The sequence below is a fragment of the Spermophilus citellus genome (assembly GCF_964194105.1).
Source record: "Spermophilus citellus genome assembly, chromosome: 11".
In the NCBI taxonomy this organism is placed as follows: Eukaryota; Metazoa; Chordata; class Mammalia; order Rodentia; family Sciuridae; genus Spermophilus; species Spermophilus citellus.
The window spans coordinates 27,695,243-27,716,451 of NC_138192.1; positions in this window are offsets into that span (position 1 = coordinate 27,695,243).

A 21,209-nucleotide genomic window follows, 5' to 3' on the forward strand; every position below is an offset into this window, starting at 1 on the left:
AAGTGTCAGTGAATGAAACAGACCATGGAACTCACCTTCCTGTGGGGAGATACCTGCCATGTCCCCAAATCAACAAGGTAATCCTGGCTGGAATGTGGCTCAGTGGTAGAGCCCTTGCCTAGCATGTGCAAAGACCCTGGGTTCTTTCCCCAGCCCCACAGGCACAGAAAAAAGAAAAGGGCAAATAGGGTAACCTCAGCAAGGATCCTACGCTGCGAAGAAAGTAGGACAGGGACATGCAATGGGACTGACTATAGGGTTTTATTAGGCAGGGAACAAGCGTCTCCCAGGAGGTGACACTGGACAGTCTGGGAATTAAACTTCCAGGGACCACTCAACTTGCTAGTGTGGCAATGCTCAGAATTGGTAACAATGGGGTCTCTACTTCATGGCAAACTATACCCAGACCCAAAAGCATTGTTTAAACTTCATGGATCTGAGCATTTTCTCCAGCCTCTGTGGTGACTGGAGAAAAGATTATTTCATTGCCTTCAACAGAAGGCGTATTTGTGTGTGTACATATGCTTGAGAGAAATTTACTGAAAAGATGTGGGTACGAGACCAGCTGGCGGCCCATTCCACGCCAGCATTCTCTCTTAGCAATCTGCCCGAGAGCTCTAGTTTGCGACACTCCAATCCTGCCAGGGAGAAATAAGGTAAGAACACCCAGGGGCGCTTTGGTGCCTACCCAGGAGTGCCTCATGCCCCAGAGGGAGGGAGGTCCTAACCTCTAAGAGAAGGGAATGAAGATATCCCAGAGAAATGGAAGGGTCAGAGCACAGATTCCATATTCAGAAATGCAAGCAGGAAATGCAGTCACAGTATCTGGGATCTCTCTCCTAGTCTCCTTCTACATATGTTTTTTTTCCCAGGACCTCAATTGTTATACCTGAGCAATGGGTGGAATTCCTTCCCTGTCTCATAGGTAAGTTTTCTAGTCAGACAAGGTGCAGAAGGTGGAGGAAGTTCTGAAATGAAAAATCATCAACTGAGAGGTTCTGAGCACCTTTATCCCTTCACCTGTCTCCTCCCTTTTTTTGTCTCCTTCCTTTTCCCATCAATTTCTCCTGGTGGTTAATATAAAAAAAGCTAAAACAACCTACATGCCCCCTCCCGACTTTCCCCACCCTGGGCCTTGGACCAGTTCCCTTTAGGCCCTCTCGGTTCTTCCATAACTGACCATTGCCCTTGACCTGGGCTGTCTATATTAATGCCCAATACATATTAACCCAGGCATACCTCATTTTATTGTGATTTGCTTAATTATGCTTCTCAACTGGGTGTGGTGGCCCACGCCTATAATTCCAATGACTTGCCAAGGTACAAGACAAGCTGGGACCCCAGATTAGGAGAAGAAGGAAAAAGATATGGTGTTAGATAGGCTGGAAGTGACACCCTCTGATAGATGTCCCCATCTCATGCCCAGAAGGAACTCCTGGCAAAGGGAAATTAAGGTTTAGATGGGCTGAAGGGTGCTAATCTGCAGAGCTGAAGATAGAGAGGCTCAAGGTAAATCACAGGGTCCTTGCAAGTGGAGTAGAGATACAGAAATGAGGCCAGGGTGGTGCTGGGAAATGACTCCACCTGCCCTTGCCGGCTTTGAAGACGGAGGAGGGGGCCATGGGCCAACAAATGGAGGTGGCCTCTGGAGCTGGAATACGCAAGGAAAGGGATTCTCCCCTCTGAGCTTCTAGAAGATACTTTGATTGTAGCCCAGGTGGAACTCCTAACCTACGGAACTGTAAAATAAGAAATTTTTATTGTTGAAGCCACCAAGTTTTGCAGTAGTTGGCTGCAGCAGCAATAGGAAACTGATACATTGAGAGGAAAGCATTGAAAACAAGACAGAGGGGGTGGCAAGAAGCAGTGAGCTGGCCGTTCCAGGGGGCAGGACGAGGCAGGGCAAGTTGGATACAATTCTTCAAGGGGCTGCATAGGTCTTGGGATGGGGAGGGGGCAAAACTCCCCTTCCTGGCTGTTCTCGAATTCAGGACCAGTCACATAACTTGTGAAGCTCAGTGCAAAATGAAAATGCAGGGCCCTTATGTAAAGTGATTAGGAAACTCTGAGAGAGCAAATGGGTCTCTTCTGATTGTGCAACCCTGTGCGACTGCCAGTCACACCCCCAAGAAGCTGGCTCTGCTCATCGTTATCAGTGGCTGCTCCACCATCTCCCAGATATAGGAGTGGGTTGTTCAGGACCTCCTACATGCCCCCTCCCCACTTCCCCCACCCTGAGCCTTGGACCAATTCCCTTTAGGTCCTCTCGGTTCTCCCGTAACTGACCATTGCCCTCGACCTGGGCTGTATATATTAATGCCCAATACATATTAATGCAGGCATACCTCATTTTTATTGTGCTTTGCTTAATTATGCTTCTCAACTGGGTGTGGTGGCCCATGCCTATAATCCTAATGACCTGGGAGGCTGAGACAGAGGATGACAAGTTTGAGGTCAGCCTCCACAACTTATCGGGACCCTGTCTCAAACTAAAAATAAATAAATGTGCTTCTTGGATATTGCATTTTTTAAAACAAATCAAAGGCTTGTGTCAACCCTGCATCATACAAGTCTATTGGTGCCATATTTCCAAAAGCTCAAATAACTGTGAGCATTTTTTAGCAAAATAAATAAATAAATAAAATCATTTAAAAATTTTTAACTTAAAGTATCTAAATTGTTTTCCTTAGTTATAATGCTGTTGCACAATTAGTAGGTGACAGTATAGTGTAAATATAATTTTCAGATGCTCTGGGAAACCAAAGGAAATGTGTGACCTGTTTTATTGCAGTTTTTGCATTATTACGTTATTTATTTAAGCATTGGTCAGGAAATGCACTGTGGTATCTCTGAAGGAGACCAGCAGCAGCCTCCCCCCATGCTCCTGCCTATCCACCCATCCAAGTTGTGCCCTCCTGTGTTGCTCAAAGTGATCTGAGACCACTCGAATTATAGGCAGGAATCAGAAGAAGCAGAATTTTTGTCTTAGAGCAAAAGAAATGAATGTGCCATTGCTAACATGCCTGTTTCTGGAGTTTAGAATCCTAATTTATGTTCCTTCTGGCAAAACATATCTTCGCCAAACAAATATTCCTTACCAAGCAGTTTCAGGCTGTATCACCACAAGGCTGATGTGTATTTAAATTGCCCCCCTGACATGCATTTGTGTGGGTGAAAGATTTAGTCACATTTGGCCCCACACACCCAGCCTCCATGACCTCCACCGCACCAAGTCCCTGTCCCCACCAGCCCTGGACTGAGCTCTTTTTTTTTTTAATATTTATTTTTCAGTTTTCAGCGGACACAACGTTTTTGTTTGTATATGGTGCTGAGGATCGAACCCTGGCGGCACACATGCCAGGCGAGCACTCTACCGCTTGAGCCACATCCCCAGCCCCTGGACTGAGCTCTTTAACCACAGATTCCAGCTCTGTTTGAATCTGACGGCTTCAGCTACTTACTGGCAACACAATGAGTTGAGATGGGCCTTTGGCGCTCACTCTTCCCCAATGAGGGTAAAATTTTCTTACCATTTTCCCAAAAATCTCTGGACAATGCAGAGGAATGAGGGTCACCTTTCATAGGAAATTGCCATCTGTTATGGCTGTAGATGTGGTATCCCCCAAAAGCTCACTGTGAGACAATGCAAGGCAGTTCAAAGGAAAAATGATTGGGTTGTGAGAGTCTTAACCCAATCAGTGAATTAATCCCCCCATACGGATTAACTGAGTGGTAACTGAAGTGGGAGGGTGTGGCCTGAGGATTGGGGCGTGGCTTTGGGTATATATTTGTTTATCCAGGGGCAGCGGAGTCTCTGTCTGCTTCCTGATCACCATGATGCGAGCTGCTTCCCTCCACCACCCACTCCACCATGATGTTCAGCCTCCCTCGAGCCCTGAGGAATGGAGCCGGCCTTCTATGGATTAAGACCTCTGAAACCAGGAGCCCTCAAATAAACCTTTCCTCCTGTGTAGTTGTTCCATCAGATCCTTTAGTCACAGCAGTGAAATAGCTCACTAAAATGTCATCTCACCCCCACTTCCAGGCTGTCTCTGCCACATGACCCGTTCAGCATCAGCGCTGTCTGAGCCCCTGAACGGGTACAGAAAATCAGGCTGTGAACAGGAAAGGAAGAAAAGCGAGGAGGTGGGTTCCTGCCTTGCACTGGGTTAGGCATGGCATGTGCTACAGTTCTGGCCAGTGAGGAAAATCTGGGAGCCTCTGGGGAAGTTTTCCATCCTGGAAAAGATGCACGGAAAAAAGACATCCTGGCTTTGGTATGACATGGTCATTCCTGGGATTGTGGAGGTCACCTTACAAGCAAGAAAGGAAGCAGCTAAAGCCTGGAGTCAACTTCTCAAGAGGGAACGAGTGGGATCAGGAGAAGGGGAGGGAGGCACTCGCTTAGGGCCCAGAATTTAAGAGAGTGTCAAAATATAAGTAATTAAGATAAATTATATTCTTTTTTAATTTTTATATTTTTTATTTTATATTTTTTATAATTTTTATATTTTTTAATATTTATTTTTTAGTTGTAGTTGAACACAATTCCTTTATTTATTTATTTTTATGTGGTGCTGAGGATGGAACCCAGGGGCTCCCACGTGCTAGGCCAGCGCTCTACCACTGAGCCACTACCCCAGCCCATAAATTATATTCTTTAAAAATAAAATTGGGCCGGAGATGTGGCTCAAGCGCTAGCGCACTCGCCTGGCATGCACCCGGTGCTGGGTTCGATCCTTAGCACCACATAAAAATAAAATAAAAATGTTGTGTCCACCAAAAACTAAATAAATAAATAAATAAATATTAAAAAATTCTCTCTCTCTCTCTCTTAAAAAAATAAATAAAATTAATGTTAAAAAATCCAGAATGAACAAAATATCAAAACTTCAAATCAAGACAAGGTGATTAGGGCTGGGGATGTGGCTCAAGCGGTAGCGCACTCGCCTGGCATGCGTGCGGCCCGGGTTCGATCCTCAGCACCACATACCAACAAAGATGTTGTGTCCGCCGAGAACTAAAAAATAAATATTAAAAATTCTCTCTCTCTCTCTCTCTCTCTCTCTCTCCTCTCTCACTCTCTCTTTAAAAAAAAAAAGACAAGGTGATTAACACTATCATGCCCAGCAATATTGAAAGCTGAGCCAAAAACAAATAAAATCAGTAATACACATCCTGTCTTTATTTAAAATATTGATACTTGGTCCACTATAATTTTTGTGCTAATTTTCTTTTTTTTTTTGGTATTTTTTTTTATTGGTTGTTCACAACATTACAAAGCTCTTGACATATCATATTTCATACATTAGAATCAAGTGGGTTATGAACTCCCATTTTTACCCCAAATACAGATTGCAGAATCACATCGGTTACACATCACATTTTTACATACTGCCATATTAGTGACTGTTGTATTCTGCTACCTTTCCTAACCTCTACTATCCCCCTTCCCCTCCCCTCCCATCTTCTCTCTCTACCCCATCTACTGTAATTAATTTCCCTCCATGTTTGTTATCCCATTCCCCCCATAACCTCTTTTGTGCTAATTTTCATCCTTTAACTTTTTCTTAAATTTTAATTACTGAATGTATTATACCTCCTTAAATCTTGTACCCAAGGCTAGGAACCCACATGCCTCTCCTTATCCTGGACCTGAGTAAAAAAGTAAAAACTCTAAAATTATTTTGCCCCCAGACTTTTCATCATGTATAATAATGGAAGTTCTTATTGTTCAAGTTACTTTTAGCTGGGATTTCTGCTTCTTATAGCTCAAAGGATAATGACACATATAAGATCAGTTGGCTGCAAGTGACAGAAACCCAACTCAGTCTGACTTACATAATGAGGTAAGGTGCCATCTCACATTTCAGAGAACATGAAGTAGAATGGGCTGCAGGTAGAGGTTGACCAGAGCTCTGGCTTTGTTTCTCTCCTGTTCTACCAATATTTTTTTCTATCATCTTCAGATCTGTCGGTGTTACATAATAAAGGATTTGTCTGTTCTTGTTCAAGGTTCCTGGCACAGAGCTTCTAAAATCCTTGGAATTTTCCAAGTGATATGGATGTTTCTGGTATTTATGATCCTCATGAATTATACCTGCATTTATATTACTAAGATGGTTTAGAATGGGGGCTGGTAACAAGAAAGACCATCCATGAGATTAGAGGATTGAAGTTTTGAGCTAGCCCAACTGACCTCTGGGGTGGGGTGGCTGGAGATTGAGTTCAACCATGTGGCCAATATTCAACCATTCATGCTTATGTAATGAAACCCTAATAAAAACTCTGGACTGTGAAGCTTGCTGGAACTACCTGCTTGATGAACACATACATGTTGGAGTGTGATACACCCCAATTCCACAGGGAAAGAGCTCGTAAGCTCCGCATCCGGGACCCTCTTGGACCTTGCTCTGTGGTTATATTCTTCGTAATAAAACTACAATCATAATTAAAGGATTTCTTGATTCTGAGTTCCATAAGCCATTCTAGTGAACTAGTAAACCTGAGAGGGTCGTGAGAACCCCCCAGATTTATACCCAATTAGTTAAAAATGCAAGTGGCCTAAGATCTCATTTGGGACTGGCACCTAAAGTACAGCAGTCTTTGAGGGGTCTCTATCCTCTAATGTGTGGAGGCTGCTCTGATTCCAGGTGGGATTTGTATTTGCTTTTGTATCTGGAAAAGTCTATTGCAGTACCCCAATAGGTGCCAAAAGAGCTCATATCAGAAAAAAATTTGATTTCTCCAGTCATAAAAAGACAGGCGGCAGCAATATACCTATGAATTAGTGTATTTCCAGCAAGAAAGAAACTTACCTGAAACATGGAATACACGATTTTTCCTTTGGTTTTATTGTGCTCACTTACGTCATTCTAGACCTAAAATAGCCACAAGGAGATTGTCCCATGTTGATTGGCTTAACCAATCCCCTGGCAAACATAGGAATTACTATCTTTAGCTTAGATCAATCAACCTTCCCATCAAGCTCCCAAGAGTTAGAAAAGGGCTTGTCATCCTGTTATGGTTTGGATCTAGGAATAGCGCCTGAAAAGCTCATGTGTCAGGCAATGCAGCAATGTTCAGAGGTGAAAATATTGGATTATGAAAGCTGTAACTTCATCAGTGGGTTAATCCACCAAAGAATGCTCTGCTGGGTTAAGAACTGGGCATAGGTGGGGCCTGGCTGGAGGTGTGCCACTGGGGACTATGTCCTGTCCCTGGCTCCTCTCTTGTTCTCCCTACTTACTGGCTGCCATAAGTTGAACAATTTTCCTCCCCCATGCCCTCCACCGTCATGCTCTGCCTCACTTCAGGCCCAAAGCAATGGAGTTGGCCAACCATGAGCTGAGACTTCTGAAACCATAAGTCAAAGTAGACTTTTCCTCCTTTAAGTTGCTCTTTGCAGGTATTTTGGTCTCAGTGACAAAAAGTAAACTAACACGTGTCCCTTGACCTAGTTATTTTGGGGAGTGGTAAAAAGCCAAATGAAGTTTAGTTTCTGATAGTAAGGGATAAGGAAATAAATAATAGAAGCTGGAGAGACTACCAACAGTTTGATGTTCCATAAGAAATAAAATGACCTTGACCTGAATCCCAACTTCAATACTGACCAACTGTGGGAACACACTTGGTGCATTTTCCTATCTGGAAAAAAGGAGATAATAATGTCTACTTGAACTGAATTGTTTATGAGGGTTAATAAAAAAAATGCAGGGCTGGGGATGTGGCTCAAGCGGTAGCGCACTCGCCTGGCATGCGTGCGGCCCGGGTTCGATCCTCAGCACCACATACCAACAAAGATGTTGTGTCCGCCGAGAACTAAAAAATAAATATTAAAAATTCTCTCTCTCTCTCTCTCCCCTCTCTCACTCTCTCTCCTCTCTCACTCTCTCTTTAAAAAAAAAAAGTAAAAAAAAAATGCAGTGTCTGACAAACAGTAGGTGCATAATTAACTGAATAGTGTCTGACACATAGTAGGTACACACGTACAGTTTCTTCTCCTGGCATCCCTTAGCTGCTGAGCTCCAGGGCTGAGCAGAGCCTTTTGTCTTTGATTGGCTTGCCTGGTTCTTGGCACATGGTGAGCAGTTAATAGATCCTTAGTACATGAATGGACAAGAGAGTATTCCTCTGAGTAACTGGAACTATTTTCTTCTTCCTAATACTAAGAGTTATGCAACTGACTGTGTAGCTCATTCTTGTTTTGACACACACACACACAAAAAAAATTTAGGTAGCTAAATTTGAATTCCAACTATGACAGCTATTCGGCCTTCATTGTCTACACATCTGTGCTCCTCTTTTATCTGATCTCCATTTTCTATTTCTATTTTCCTTGGGCCGGCTCTCTAGCTGTTTTTGTTCTTGTTTTCCCAGGATCATTTTGTGAGAAGTGTCCTTGGTGTGAGCCATCTTTGTGGAAAGAGATGGGAGAGAAGCAGACAGAAGGCAAATCAAATCTTAGCTTAAAAAAAAAAAAAAGCCACTGAAGACATAGGGAGGCCTTTCCGCCATTATTAAATGAATTCTTTCCCAGGCCGGTCTGAGTAGCACCCAGACTTTGCATCAGGCTTTGTTCCAAGGGGGTGGGGGGTGCCAAGGGGAATACTGCGGCCTGAAAGACATCCAAGGAGAAAGGCTTCTTTTACTGACAAGCCCGCATTACATAGTTGGCAATGCTAAGCCAAAACTTCTCCCAGCTTCCAGGGGGAGATGAAAGACATTCCCCCCATAGCTTCCCTTCCAAGCTCTTACAGCTGGAAGGGCAGGAGAGCCAAGTTCCGCCCTTTTCAATGCAGGTTGTCACTTGGATGCCAGGATCTGCTGATAGATTAGCCAAACATCCAACAGGAGAAAAAGACCCATCACGCATCTTTTTGCTTATCCATCATTCAATGCTCCATTTAACCCAAAAGAACCTGACTTTCCCTTTTTTTACTTCTGCCATAGCTTAAGGAGAAGGCCATTACTGATTTTTTTTTTTTTTATAAAGGGAAGTAAAAGAAAGAAACATGATTTCTGTGCAGGCCTCTCATTTGTAATTCTGCACCTGAGGTCATTTGTATTTCATAGAATCTGAGAACTGGAAGGGAATGTGAGGATTCTCTAGAGGTACAGATTGAGAAGCAGATTCCCAGAGGGGTAAAGTGACTCATTCAAGGTCACACAACTGTTTAAGGACAGGGGCAGGACCAGACCCACAGCAAGCAGCTCCTGATTCACTCACTCAACCACATCTTTTTCTTGCTTTTCAGATTCATATCACCCAAATTCCAATCCACTCGCCAAGCCATACACTTTCCCAGTACCATATGCTCTTTCACGAACTCTTATAAGAGAGTTAATGATTCCAATGGATGGTGCCCTTGCAAAAGGACAAACTACAGCACAGCCTCGTGTCTGTTATTTTAAACCAACAACCCAAATAGCATAATGAAAGAGGCCAGTTTATTTTTCTTGTCATACAGAATAAAATAGTTTACAGGCAGACATTCCCTAACTTGCAAATAAGCTGTGTCCTAACAGTGTGTTTGGAATTTGCTATTTAGAATTCAGGATGTGTTTTCTTCCCGGGAAATCACATGATCAAGTGTGGGTAGAACCCCAGGCAAGGTCACAAAGGCCAACTTAACCAGTCGGTAGCCACAGTGGATGGAGGCAACCCTTCATCATCTTGTTTCCACGAAACAAACACATTCCAAGTTTCAAAAGGGAATAGTGGGAACAGCAGGCCTTCCCAGGTCCTGGTGGGAACATGTCTTCCAAGTACGTAGGTAGGTGGCGGGAGGTCAGGCCAGGGGAAAACTAGGAATCTAGGGCTGGGTATAGCTCATTGGTTGAGGGCATGCTTAGCATGTGTGAAGCCCTGGATTCCATCACCAGCATCACACACACACACACACACACACACACACACACACACACACACATACAGCCAGGTAGCCAGAAGAACTTGTGAAAGCTTTGGTGTGACCTTTTGATACAGAAGGAGTTGGTTTCAAGTCACCTCTGCTGCTTCCTAGCTGAGCAAGCTCCTTAACCTCTCTGAGCCTCTGAGAAACAAAGAGGATGATTATACTTCACAGGTAAACTACAAGGACGAGTGAAGACACTGCATGTTATTGCTTCTTACAGAATCTTGCCTATATCAGCAAGCTCTCTATTACTGTCACTGCTTAGAGGACAAGAAGAATGGGCTCCAGCAGTTTGGAGAGCTGATCCCAGCTTTCCCTTTGAGGAGGCAGAATCAGGGATGGGGAAGGGCTCCTGAGGCAGCCTGATGGACAGGGAGCATCAAGGCGACCCTGAGTTCTTAGCCCCTGCCTTTGCCCCTTGGCAATAGAAATGGCAGCAGCTGTGGTCCCATCCCTGGCTGAGGCGGGTGGCGAGGTCCTTGGTGGAGCACACAGTGGCTATTCCGTGCAGCCCTGTTATAGGAAGAGCTGCACGGAACAGTGTGCAGTCATGGGCAGCTCCGTCTTTCCACTGCCCTCTGCGGTCATTCTTCCCCATTCCTCCGGGACATCCCTGGCAGCCACCACAGTGCTTCTGGGCCCTTTCAAGTCTTGTTTCGGTGACCAAAATGTCCAATCAGTGTACAAACTATAAATGTTGTAAAATATGAAGCTTCATCCCCCTGTTCCTGCAAGCTGAGGCCTGTTTCAGGTTTAAAAGCCTTCTGGGAAGGAGCCGGGTCTATTTTGCTGGTTTCTTCTCTTTCCTGGCCCCACTCCCAGTCCTCCTACTCAATAGCTGAGTTTTGGACCATCTGAGGTCAAGCCCAGGGGGAGAAGGAATAGGGAAGGAGAACATAGCAGCTGGCCTGGTGTGGGGTCCCTAGGGTGTCTAGAGCTCAGGAGTTAGTGCTGTCTGGACCTATGGCGTCAAAGTGGGCCTTGGAAGCCCCTTGTGCTTTGTCTTGGGCGAGAAGGGAGCACAGGCTCTTTTCCCTGAGGAGGCGGAGCCCAGATGTGCCAGTTTTCCTAGGTCCAAAGGCTATCCCAGGATGCAAGGCTTCTTTCTAGTGCTAAAGCCAGGACAGCCCCAGGAAGTCATTGCCTGACCCCAGGGGATGGACAAATGACTCTTTGCAGCTCTCTCCTGGGAACCCTTTTCTCTCAGGACTCTTCAGCCCAAGGTGACCAGAGCCAGAGCTAATGGATCAGATTTACCCTCCCTTAGCACGTCCAGCTTAGATGGTCTACCTCCCCCTGGGATGTAGATTCTTGGCATCTTCTAAATAGTTCCTTTGGGGTCTCTTTCTAAGCTGAGACATCCTCACTTAGAGACCAGAGGAATTTCTGGTGCCATGGTGAACCCTGAATTGAAAAGCCCCACAGAGATTTTTAGGTACATCTCAATAGGGATCCTCAGAAAGCAACTGCACAGTTTGATGTAGGCCAGGGTCTGGGATGCAATCTTTTTTTTTTTTTTCAGTTATAGATGGACACAATACCTTTATTTTATTTATTTATATGTGGTGCTGAGGATCGAACCTAGTGCCTCACATGTGCTAAGCAAGCGCTCCACCACTGAGCTACAACCCCAGCCCTTGGGTTGCAATCTTAGCTCATCCACTCATTGCCTTGGCTGTGTTACCTTGAACAGATCAGTTTGCTCACATGTGAAATGGATTGATAATGGTACATGCCTTATAGAAGTATCCAGAAGATTTATAAGAATTCATTCATGCAACCTAGTGCCTGGGATGTGGTGACTGCCCAATAAATGCTAGCTGCTATCAAAGTCATTATAGCAAGTGAGGATTGGGTAATAAATAATAAGTTCCAAGTCTGTTGCAGGTATCTTTTTCTTATTTTTTAAATTTTAAATAAATGGATAACTTGGTGTTGGCAAACACTCCAGAGAAAGGACACGCACGCACTCACACGCTGCTGGTGGCAGTGTAAACTTATAGTCTCCTGGGGAGATCATTTAGCAATCAGTTTCAAAAGCTCTAAAAATGCCTTTGACCCAGCAATTCCACTTCTAGGAATTTATCCTGAGGAAATAATTTGGAGAACTGGCTAAAGATTAATGAGCAAAATCATTCACTGCAGTGTACTTGAAACTAGAAAAGGCTGAAAGCCATTTGAATGCCTCATAATAGGAGATCAGTTAGATTTTGGTTCATGCATACAATGAAATGCCATGCAACTATTAAGAATGGTGTGGCACATCTACATGGACCTGGGAAGATGTATGTGCTATAGAGTCTACATATGTATAGAACTTGTGTGTGTGTGTGTGTGTGTGTGTGTGTGTGTATGTGTGTGTGGCACTGGGGATCAAACCTAAGGCTATGAGTATGCTAGGCTAGTGTGCTAACACTGAACTACATATCTCCAGACTTATCATGTACACGCAAGAATAATGTATATTCCAGAATTTTCCTGAAAGTGGGGATTATTATAATCTGTGTGACATTGAAAGGTATATATAATTTTGTATCTTGCTTTTGTTTCACTTAACAGTATGTAAGATCCATTTGTACTTTATAACAAACTTATAAACTTCAAAAGTAGTAACCCCCATCAAGTTGATGTTTCCTGATTCAGATAATCATTTATCACTACAGCAGCTTTTTCTGAGAATAAGAGGAGGAGGAGGAGGAAGAAATTTACAGAATGCACGGTGAACGTCTTTATACACAATGATTTCTTTATTTTCAGAAACATTTTCTTAAGATTAATATCCCAAGTCAAATTACCAAATCCAAGTAGAGGGATGTGTAAATGGTTAAGGTGGGGGACTTAAGTATTTTCAGGCTTGCAATACATACTGACAAACTGCTTTCCAGCAAAGTTACATCAATTCAAACTGAGGCTTAATTTGGAAGTCGGATGCTTGTTCACTTAACATGATTGTTCACTGCAAAGAAAGGAGAGCCCACTGCTCCTGTAATATTTTCTGCAGGTTTATCAACCCAGCTGAACAGATTGCCCTTAGAGTATGTGATCCACCTGTTGTGATGAAGAGTGGCAGTTCCTGATGACACTGTGTACAAATAGCCACAAACACAGAATGGGGGAAAATGAGGAAAAAAAATATCCATTGAAGGGCAATGAAACCCCTACACATCATCACTGATAGATCAGTCCATGTGGCACAAGAGCAATTTGATTATGCAATAGGTAACTTAACATATTTGGCAATTTTTGAATGCACTGGAATTACTCTTGAGGATGTTGTTATTTCAGAATTATTCATTATACAAAATCCAAATGTATCTAAAAAGAAGCATCCTAGTGGAAGCCTTAGGAAAAAAATCTGAAAAGATAAAAGAGTAGAAGAATTTTCAAGATGTCAGAAATTCTCTTGTTCTATCATAACAGAAGCTTAAAAAAATTTCGATGGATAAAAACATGAAATTGGACTGGGTTGTGGCTCAGTGGTAGAGTAAACTCTTGCCGAGCATACACAGGGCCCTGGCTTCAATCCCCAGCACTGAAATAATTCACAAAGCTAAGGAAGGAATCAAAATAGCTAAGAAAATACAAATAATGGAGATGACCAAATAAAGAAACTGTATAAGAACAAAATTGTGCTAAAAGCAGTAGGTGATTAAGAGAAAGAGATATATAAATCAAATAATCCAACTTCATGAATTAGAGCAAATCATATGGATATATTGAAAACAGATTTGTAATATTTCTTCAGAAACCTTGGAATGGAACCACCATTTGACCCGGTTATCCCACTCCTCAGCATATACCCAAAGGACTAAAAATCAGCATATTCCAGTGATACTGCTGCATCAATGTTTACAACCAGCTCAATTCACAATAGCTAAGCTATGGAACCAATCTAGGTGCCCTTCAACAGAAAATGGATAAAGAAAACGTGGTATGTGTACACAATGGAATATTACTCGGCCATAAAGAAGAATAAGATAATGGTATTTGCCAATAAATGACTGGAACCAAAGATTATCAGGCTAAGTGAAATAAGCCAATCCCAAAACACCAAAGGCTGAATGTTCTGATATGTGGATGCTAACTCACAATAAACTGGTGAAGGAGAGGAGGGGAATAGAAGTTCATTGGATTAGACAACGGATAAGGAAGGAAGGGAGGGGGAATAGGAATAGGAAAGACAATAGAATGAATCAGACTTAACTTTCCTGTGTTCATACATGAATACATGATCAGTGTAATGTCACATCATGTAAAACCAAAAACAGGGGAATATACTCCATGTATGTTTGATATGTCAAAATACCTTCTGCTGTCATATGTAACTAAAAAGAACAAATAAAAAATTTTTTAAAAGATTTGTAATCTTGGTGATTTGACTGTAAAATACAGACATCAACAAGATTAATGTAAACTTCTAATAGGCCCTATAGAAGGATGTTAATCAAACATTGAAGGAAAGAAGATGGTAAAAAAAAAAAGTGGGGAAAAAGTATATTTTAGTCCAAGTAAGTCAAAATAAATATTAGTTGTTTTCCTGGATTTTGTAATGTATGTGATATTTGTCAGTTTTTCAAAATTTGCAATCTGTGGTGATTTCTCCTAAATTAATGTTTACATTTATGCCTAATTTTGTCTTCATAATTTAATATCCATTTCTATGTTTTTAAACTTTTTTTAAATTGACACATTAAAAACTCTACTTATGTATGGGGTACCATATGATGTTTGATATATGTTTATATTATGCAACATTCAATCAGGATAAGCATTTATCTGTCTCCTCAACATTTATCAGTTCTATTTGATGAAACATTCAATTTTTTTTCTTTTAGCTTTGTTGAAATACTTTGATATTCTTTTTCTTAGAAAGTTTATAGAAGCCTAGGGTTCCCAAAAACCTAGATCTGCCCACAAATGTTCTTAGAGAAGATTCCAACTTTGCTATCTCCAGCCTCACACCTGGATTTTTTTTTTTAATGTTTAAATATTTTTTGGCAGTACTAGGGATTGAGCCCAGGGTCTCACACATGCTAGGAAAGCACTCTGACACTGAACTACACCCACAGACCTTTTTATTTTTTATTTTGAGACAGTTGCACAGGCTGGCCTTGAACTCTTGATCCTCCTGCCTCAGTCTCCTGAGGAACTGGGGTCCTGGAACGTTTTGTAATGAGAAGGCTTACGCAGCTCAAGTGCCTCTGAGGATGATACAATGCTAAGGACTCTCTCTTGATAGGTCTCAGAAAAAAAAAAATGGAGGGGGGTTCACTGAAGGTTTCAACATTTGACACTTGAACATTTACTGAGCATCTACTACCTACACCAACAATTAGGAACACAGATAAATGAGAAGACACAGATAAATGATAGGACCCCAGAGATGGATGTGCAAACAAGCAATCAGTTTGTGAACCAGCACCTCACAGCAGGGCACAACTAGAAAGCTCCTTTATTCTTTTACCATCTTTTCAACCTGGCTCCAGGGTCTGCTTCTTTCCACACCCCAGCATGGACAGACGTCTTTGGTCACACCCCGGCACGGACGTGACATCTTTGGCAGGCATAATAGGTTCCTTTAAGTCACAGGAAGGGTAGTCGTATGTCTGGTCCAGGTAATGATCAAACTGTTGGATTTCATTTGAAGTGTCTCACTGTTCTCTCTGTCTTGGAAACCTGAAGTGGTAAGGTGTGGACCTCTCCCCCTCCCCTTCCACTTACTAACCAAAGTGACAGATGGGGGCACAGCAGCAAGAGAAGGGACAGGATAAGGGCATAGAAAGGAACTTACTTGACTTCTTTAGTTACTGAGACTCAATAACTGACTTCTCTTTGGAGCACTTGAGTGGTTTCCTTAGAGAAGCACAGAATTTCTGCTGTGAAGCTCCCAACTTTGGGTTGCTGGGTAAAATACAGAATACTGGATCAAATTGGAAGTTCATAAAAACAATATATAATTTTTTTAGTGTAAATATGGCTTACAAATTGCAAATGATGTACTTACATTAAAAATGTATCTATTGTTGACTGGTCATGGTGGCACATGCCTGAAATCACAGTGGCTTGGGAGGCTGAGGCAGGAGGATCTTAAGTTTAAGCCAGCCTCAGCAACTTAGCAAGTCCCCAAGCAACTCAATGAAACACTGTCTCTAAATAAAATACCAAAAAAGGGGCTGGGAATGTGGCTAGTGGTTAAGTGCTCCTGAGATCCATCTCCGGTAATAAAAAGTGTCCATTGGTTATCTGAAATTCAAATTTAAATGGGTGTCATGTATTTTTTTGTGTGAAATTTGGCAACTATTCCAATTCTGATATCCATTATGAGGTTGGAGAGTGTGTATGTTTTGGAAAGTAGCTCTGAGGCCCCTGGTGTTCCAATGGTCCAACTCTCTCCTAGGTCCCTTTGCCCCTCCATGCAGCCATCCTGGGGGAGGTCCCTTCACAGGAGGCTCCAGGTAGTCTTCCCACCTGGTGGTCTACACCTGTCCCCAGGAGCCAGGCACCTTAGACCCACTGTCTTCTGGGGCAGGACATCATTGACCCGGTATAGCCCTAGCTTCTCAGACCAGTCATCACGTGTCCTTAAGCACTTACAGGCACAAGGGAAGCTCCCCTACAGCCCTTCTCACATGCTTGAGGTGGAGGGGCAGTACTTGTGCCCTGTGCCATGGGAGGGTAATGGAGGTAGCCCGTTATCTCCCAGGAACCCCTGCCCAACTCCTTTGTTCAAAGGTGGAGAGTGAGTGAAGGCTGGCAGAGGCATCTTGATGTTCTCTGAGCTTGTCTGGCACAGGATTGCCACTGCTGTGCAGATGTGGGCTTCTTAGCATCTACTGTCTTGTTCTCTGCCTTTGAGGCCTCTATTGAAATTTCTAGGTAGGAGGAGAAGTTCCTTTTACCATCTGCTGTAGTTCAGATCTTAAAAATCCTCTGAAGACTCATGTGTTCATGGGTCCAGCCCATGGCACTACTGGGAGGCTGTAAAACCTTTAAGAGGCGGAGCCTAGTGGGAGAAAGTTAGGTTGTTGGGGGCAGGCCCTTGAAGCAGATATTGGCACCCTTTTCTTCTTCTCTTCGCTGCGAGGAGGTGAGCCACCTGCTCCACCATATACTTGCTGCCATGATGTGCTGCCTCACCGCAGGTCTAAAAGCAATGGAGCAAATGATCATGGACTGAAACCTCCAAAACCGTGAGCCCAGATAAACCTTTCCTCTTTTTAAGCTGATTACCTCGGGTTGTAGTTATGATAAGCTGACTAACACAACATCTATTTGTACTATTTTCTTATGAAAGAAATCCAAGTGGGCAAAGAGGGAGCAGGAAGACGATTTAGCTGGGACTGGGGACAGTCAGGAAAGGTTTCATAGAAGAGGAGCTGTCCCAGCAGGCCTGCCCAGGGCTGCTTAAATTTAAAAATTCTTATGAATCCCTGGGAAGGTATTAAAAAGCAGACTTGGCTTCAGTGGCTCTGGAGTGGAAAGAGATTCTGCATTTCCTACAGCTCTCAGGTGATGTCCTCAGATGCCCTGTGAGCAGACAGGGGCTAGAAGGTTGCATTGGAAGATGGGGGCTGGGCCCCTGGAGGAGGTGGAAAGGATTGGGCATTGCAGGCTCAGGAGGGAAGTATGAATGCAGAGGAGATCAGGTTCACCCTGTAGGTCAGAGGCTAAGAGGGACTAAGTCATACTGGTGGAAGGGGGGCAGGGGAGTTGGCAGTACATGCAGTTCCAGAAGGGTCCTAATTATGCCTGGAAAAGCTGGAACAGGAAAAGCAAGCTGAGTGGGTTCCATTTGTGTCAGGTCTTGTAAAAATGCTTTACGAGCTAGCCTAGATAATTGCACATCACAAAGCCATGTGAACATAAGTTACTCAGTGCATCTGATGGCTTGACCACAAAGGGCCTGTGACAGACACGTTCAAGTCTTGCTTTGCACAATGCCCAGCTGGTACTGGCTTGCAGCAGTTCAAAAGACTGTGTCTCCACAACGCATAGGTGACGTGAGTCACCTGATTTACTGCCTCAGTGAAACATCCAGTGGAGGGTCAGCAAACGTCATCGTCTAACCCGACTGTGGGAGACAGAACAGAGGCCTCCAGGGATGTCCGCTTTCTAATCCCCAGAACCTGTGGATCTGTGACCTTACACGGCAAAAAGGGACTTTGCAGAGATGATTAAGCTAAGAACTTTGAAGATGGTGAGATTATTCTGGGTTATCTGAGGGGGCTCAATCTAATCATATGAGTTCTTAAAAGGTCAGAGGAAGAGATATGGCAAGAGAATAAAGGTCACAGAGATGGTCTTTATGAAGACCAGACAGACATCTCTAGGAGAGAGCTAAAGAGCCCTCAGCTGACAGCCAGCAAGAAAATAGAGACTTCAGTCCTATCACCTCAGGGATCAGAATCCTGATAACTGGAAGAAAAAAAAATGGATCCACCCCTCCTGTCTCCAAAAAGAGATGAAACCCTGCAGCCATGTGAGAACTCTGTCTGGCCTACAGAAGTATGTGATTAAAAAAAAAATTGTGTTATTTGAAGCTGCTAAATTTGTAGTAATTTGTTACAGCCACCATTAAAAAATAATAATTTTTTAAAAACACTCTGTTAGGGGCTGGGGATGTGGCTCAAGCGGTAATGCGCCCTCCTGGCATGCACGGGGCTCTGGGTTCGATCCTCAGCACCACATAAAATAAAATAAAGATGTTGTGTCCACCGAAAACAGAAAAATAAATATTAGAAAACATTAAAAAAAACACTCTGTTTTGAATGAATTCTCCATCCTTATCAGAGGAAGGGTTTGTGTCTCTGCTGAAAACCAGCTTCCCCCAGTTGTCACTCCTCAGCGCTGAGTGCTCTCCAGAAGCAGTTGTCTTTTTCTGAGAAAAACAAGCTGCTTAGAAGCCTGAAAGCAGGATGAAAAAGTCACTTTGCAAACAGCCCTGAGTCTGCTGGGCATGCTGCAGGGGGCAGGTTGGTCTTGGAATATCTTCTTTCTGTCCTGCCCTTTTTACCCCATGACTTGCTGAGTGACTCTTTGGACTTTCCCACTTTGTCCAGAAAGCCCTACCAGCTCTTGCTGTAGGAGAAAAGCTGTGTGGACATCACATGTGCAGCAATGTCATGCCTCCCTCAGTGGTTTCAAGGAGGGGCCCTCCCTAGATGTCTCTGTGGCCACCCTCATCAGGGTCATGGAGCAGGAGGATCCTTGGGAGTTGGTCCAGTCCAACAGTGTCCTTTTACACGGAAGGAGGGGAGAGAGGGAGTTGAGGTCAACTCTCTTCCCGGTGGGTCAGGCCACAGCATCCCGAGGGATGGTATGACACTAAAATTAAGAAAGCAAGGAAAGTGGAAAGCTACAGGAAACTGGGCCCAGTCAGCCCAGTGGGCATTCCTGAGGGTGAACAAAGCCATCTGAGTTGGGTGTCCACCAGAGGTCAGAAACCGGGCACCCAGAGAGTCAAGCAGCCAAGGAAAAGGGGAACAGGGTTCTGCTTTGGTCACTTGTGTGCACCCACCTGGTAATGGGTGGGAGGACCTTAGGACCAGGTGACCAAGGCCACATACCTGATAAACAGGAATACCTGGTCCGACTATCATTGTCCCATAGCCTTCAGCTCCCATGAATTGAACACATCTGCTCAGTGTTATTAAATGTACTCTTTCTCCGAATGCTGATCCTCCGCCTAAACAAGATCAGCCTGTTAATTTTCTGAGTAATTGAGCAAATTCAACTTTTCTTCTTCTCCTTCTCTCTGTCTCCACTTAACACATGTTCTATAGCCTGTTTGTGCGTTAAAATATCAGAGCAGTAGACAAATGCCCATTTTTTCCCTGTTTGAGATAAACGAAGACTCACTAAGGTTTCTTCATCTGTGGGGAGTTAGGTAGCTCTAGGTTACCTGTTTCCCCCTAATTACAGTGAGAACCGGTGATTGTTGCTTGGACTTAGGGACAGAGAATCCGTGACATTGGAGTTTGAGGATTTGGAAAGATATTCCCTGTCGCACCCTGCTAATCACGCCCCTTTAAAAAGCCACCTCTATTCCCTAAAGACTGTCTTTGATTGCTGAACTGTTAAAATAATTATTTCAACAAATAGCCATTGGTCACCTCCCCACTATGAGGCACACAAGCCCAATGAGATGGGCGATGGGCGCTTCAGGTTACTCCCATTGGCTATTAACATCACCTCCCTGCACCCCCCAATCCTTTAGAACCTTCCATTTGGACACAAGAACCTAACTCTAGCCTCTCTTTCAAGGTATGCTAGTTAGCTTTCTGTCACTGAGAAAAATATACTGAGTTAATTAACTCATAAAGAGCAAAGGTTTGTTTCCGCTCACGATTTCAGTCCATGGTCCCTTGGTTTGGGGGCACATGGTCCCAAGGCATCAGGGCACAAGCACATGGAGGAGAAGGCTGTTGGGCTTAAGGCCACTAAAAAGCAGAGAGAGAAAGGGGCCAGTAACCCCTCAAGGACATGCCTGAAATGACCTTACTTCTTTCCATTAGAACCCCACGTCCTACAGGTTCAACCATCTCCCAATAGTGCCAAAAGCTGGGGACAGAGTCTTTATTTACCACCTGGGCTTTCTGGGGACGTTCTAGATCCAAACTATAGGATGCATAATTAAAAAGGGGGTCTATTTTGACTCTTCCTCCTTGGATCAATAAACAGATTGGCAATTCTACACCAGTTGTACAGGCAGCTTCCCCACCTCCCCTGACTTTGGCCTTGGCCTCAGGGCCAGAGCAGGATCCTGGCCTGCTAATAGCACTTGGAGCTTCAGTCCTGTCTCTGCAGGTGGGAGTAGCAGACGGCACTCACCCTGGGTGACTGAGTCCAGACACCTGCTCCTCCGCACAGTGGAAGCCTCCACCCAAGCCCTTGGAATGGTGACTTCCCATCACTAGGGGGTCTCCTGACAGTGGCCAGGAGCTGCCCGTCTTCCCTGAATCCCATCCCTCTCCTGCAAAAGCCGTTTGCACGGTTTCATAATGATTAATGCTGAGGCTCTCTTTCCACTCCGTGAGATGCCTTTTCATGCTGTGTGCTCACAAAGGGCTCAGCCATCTGCAGTGGACCTGAGCGGAAATGGGGGGAAATGACCGTGTGTTTATTTATGTCATCCATTGTTAGCTAAGAATATCTAGGTGTTCTAATAATGGAGGTACCAAGAAAGGAAAAAGTGTTGGGTGGTGGGAAGGATGCTGGGTTCAGGATTCAGACAAGCCCCGAAGCTGAGTTGAGTGACCTTCTGCAAGTGACTCTAGTTCTTTGGCCTCAGTT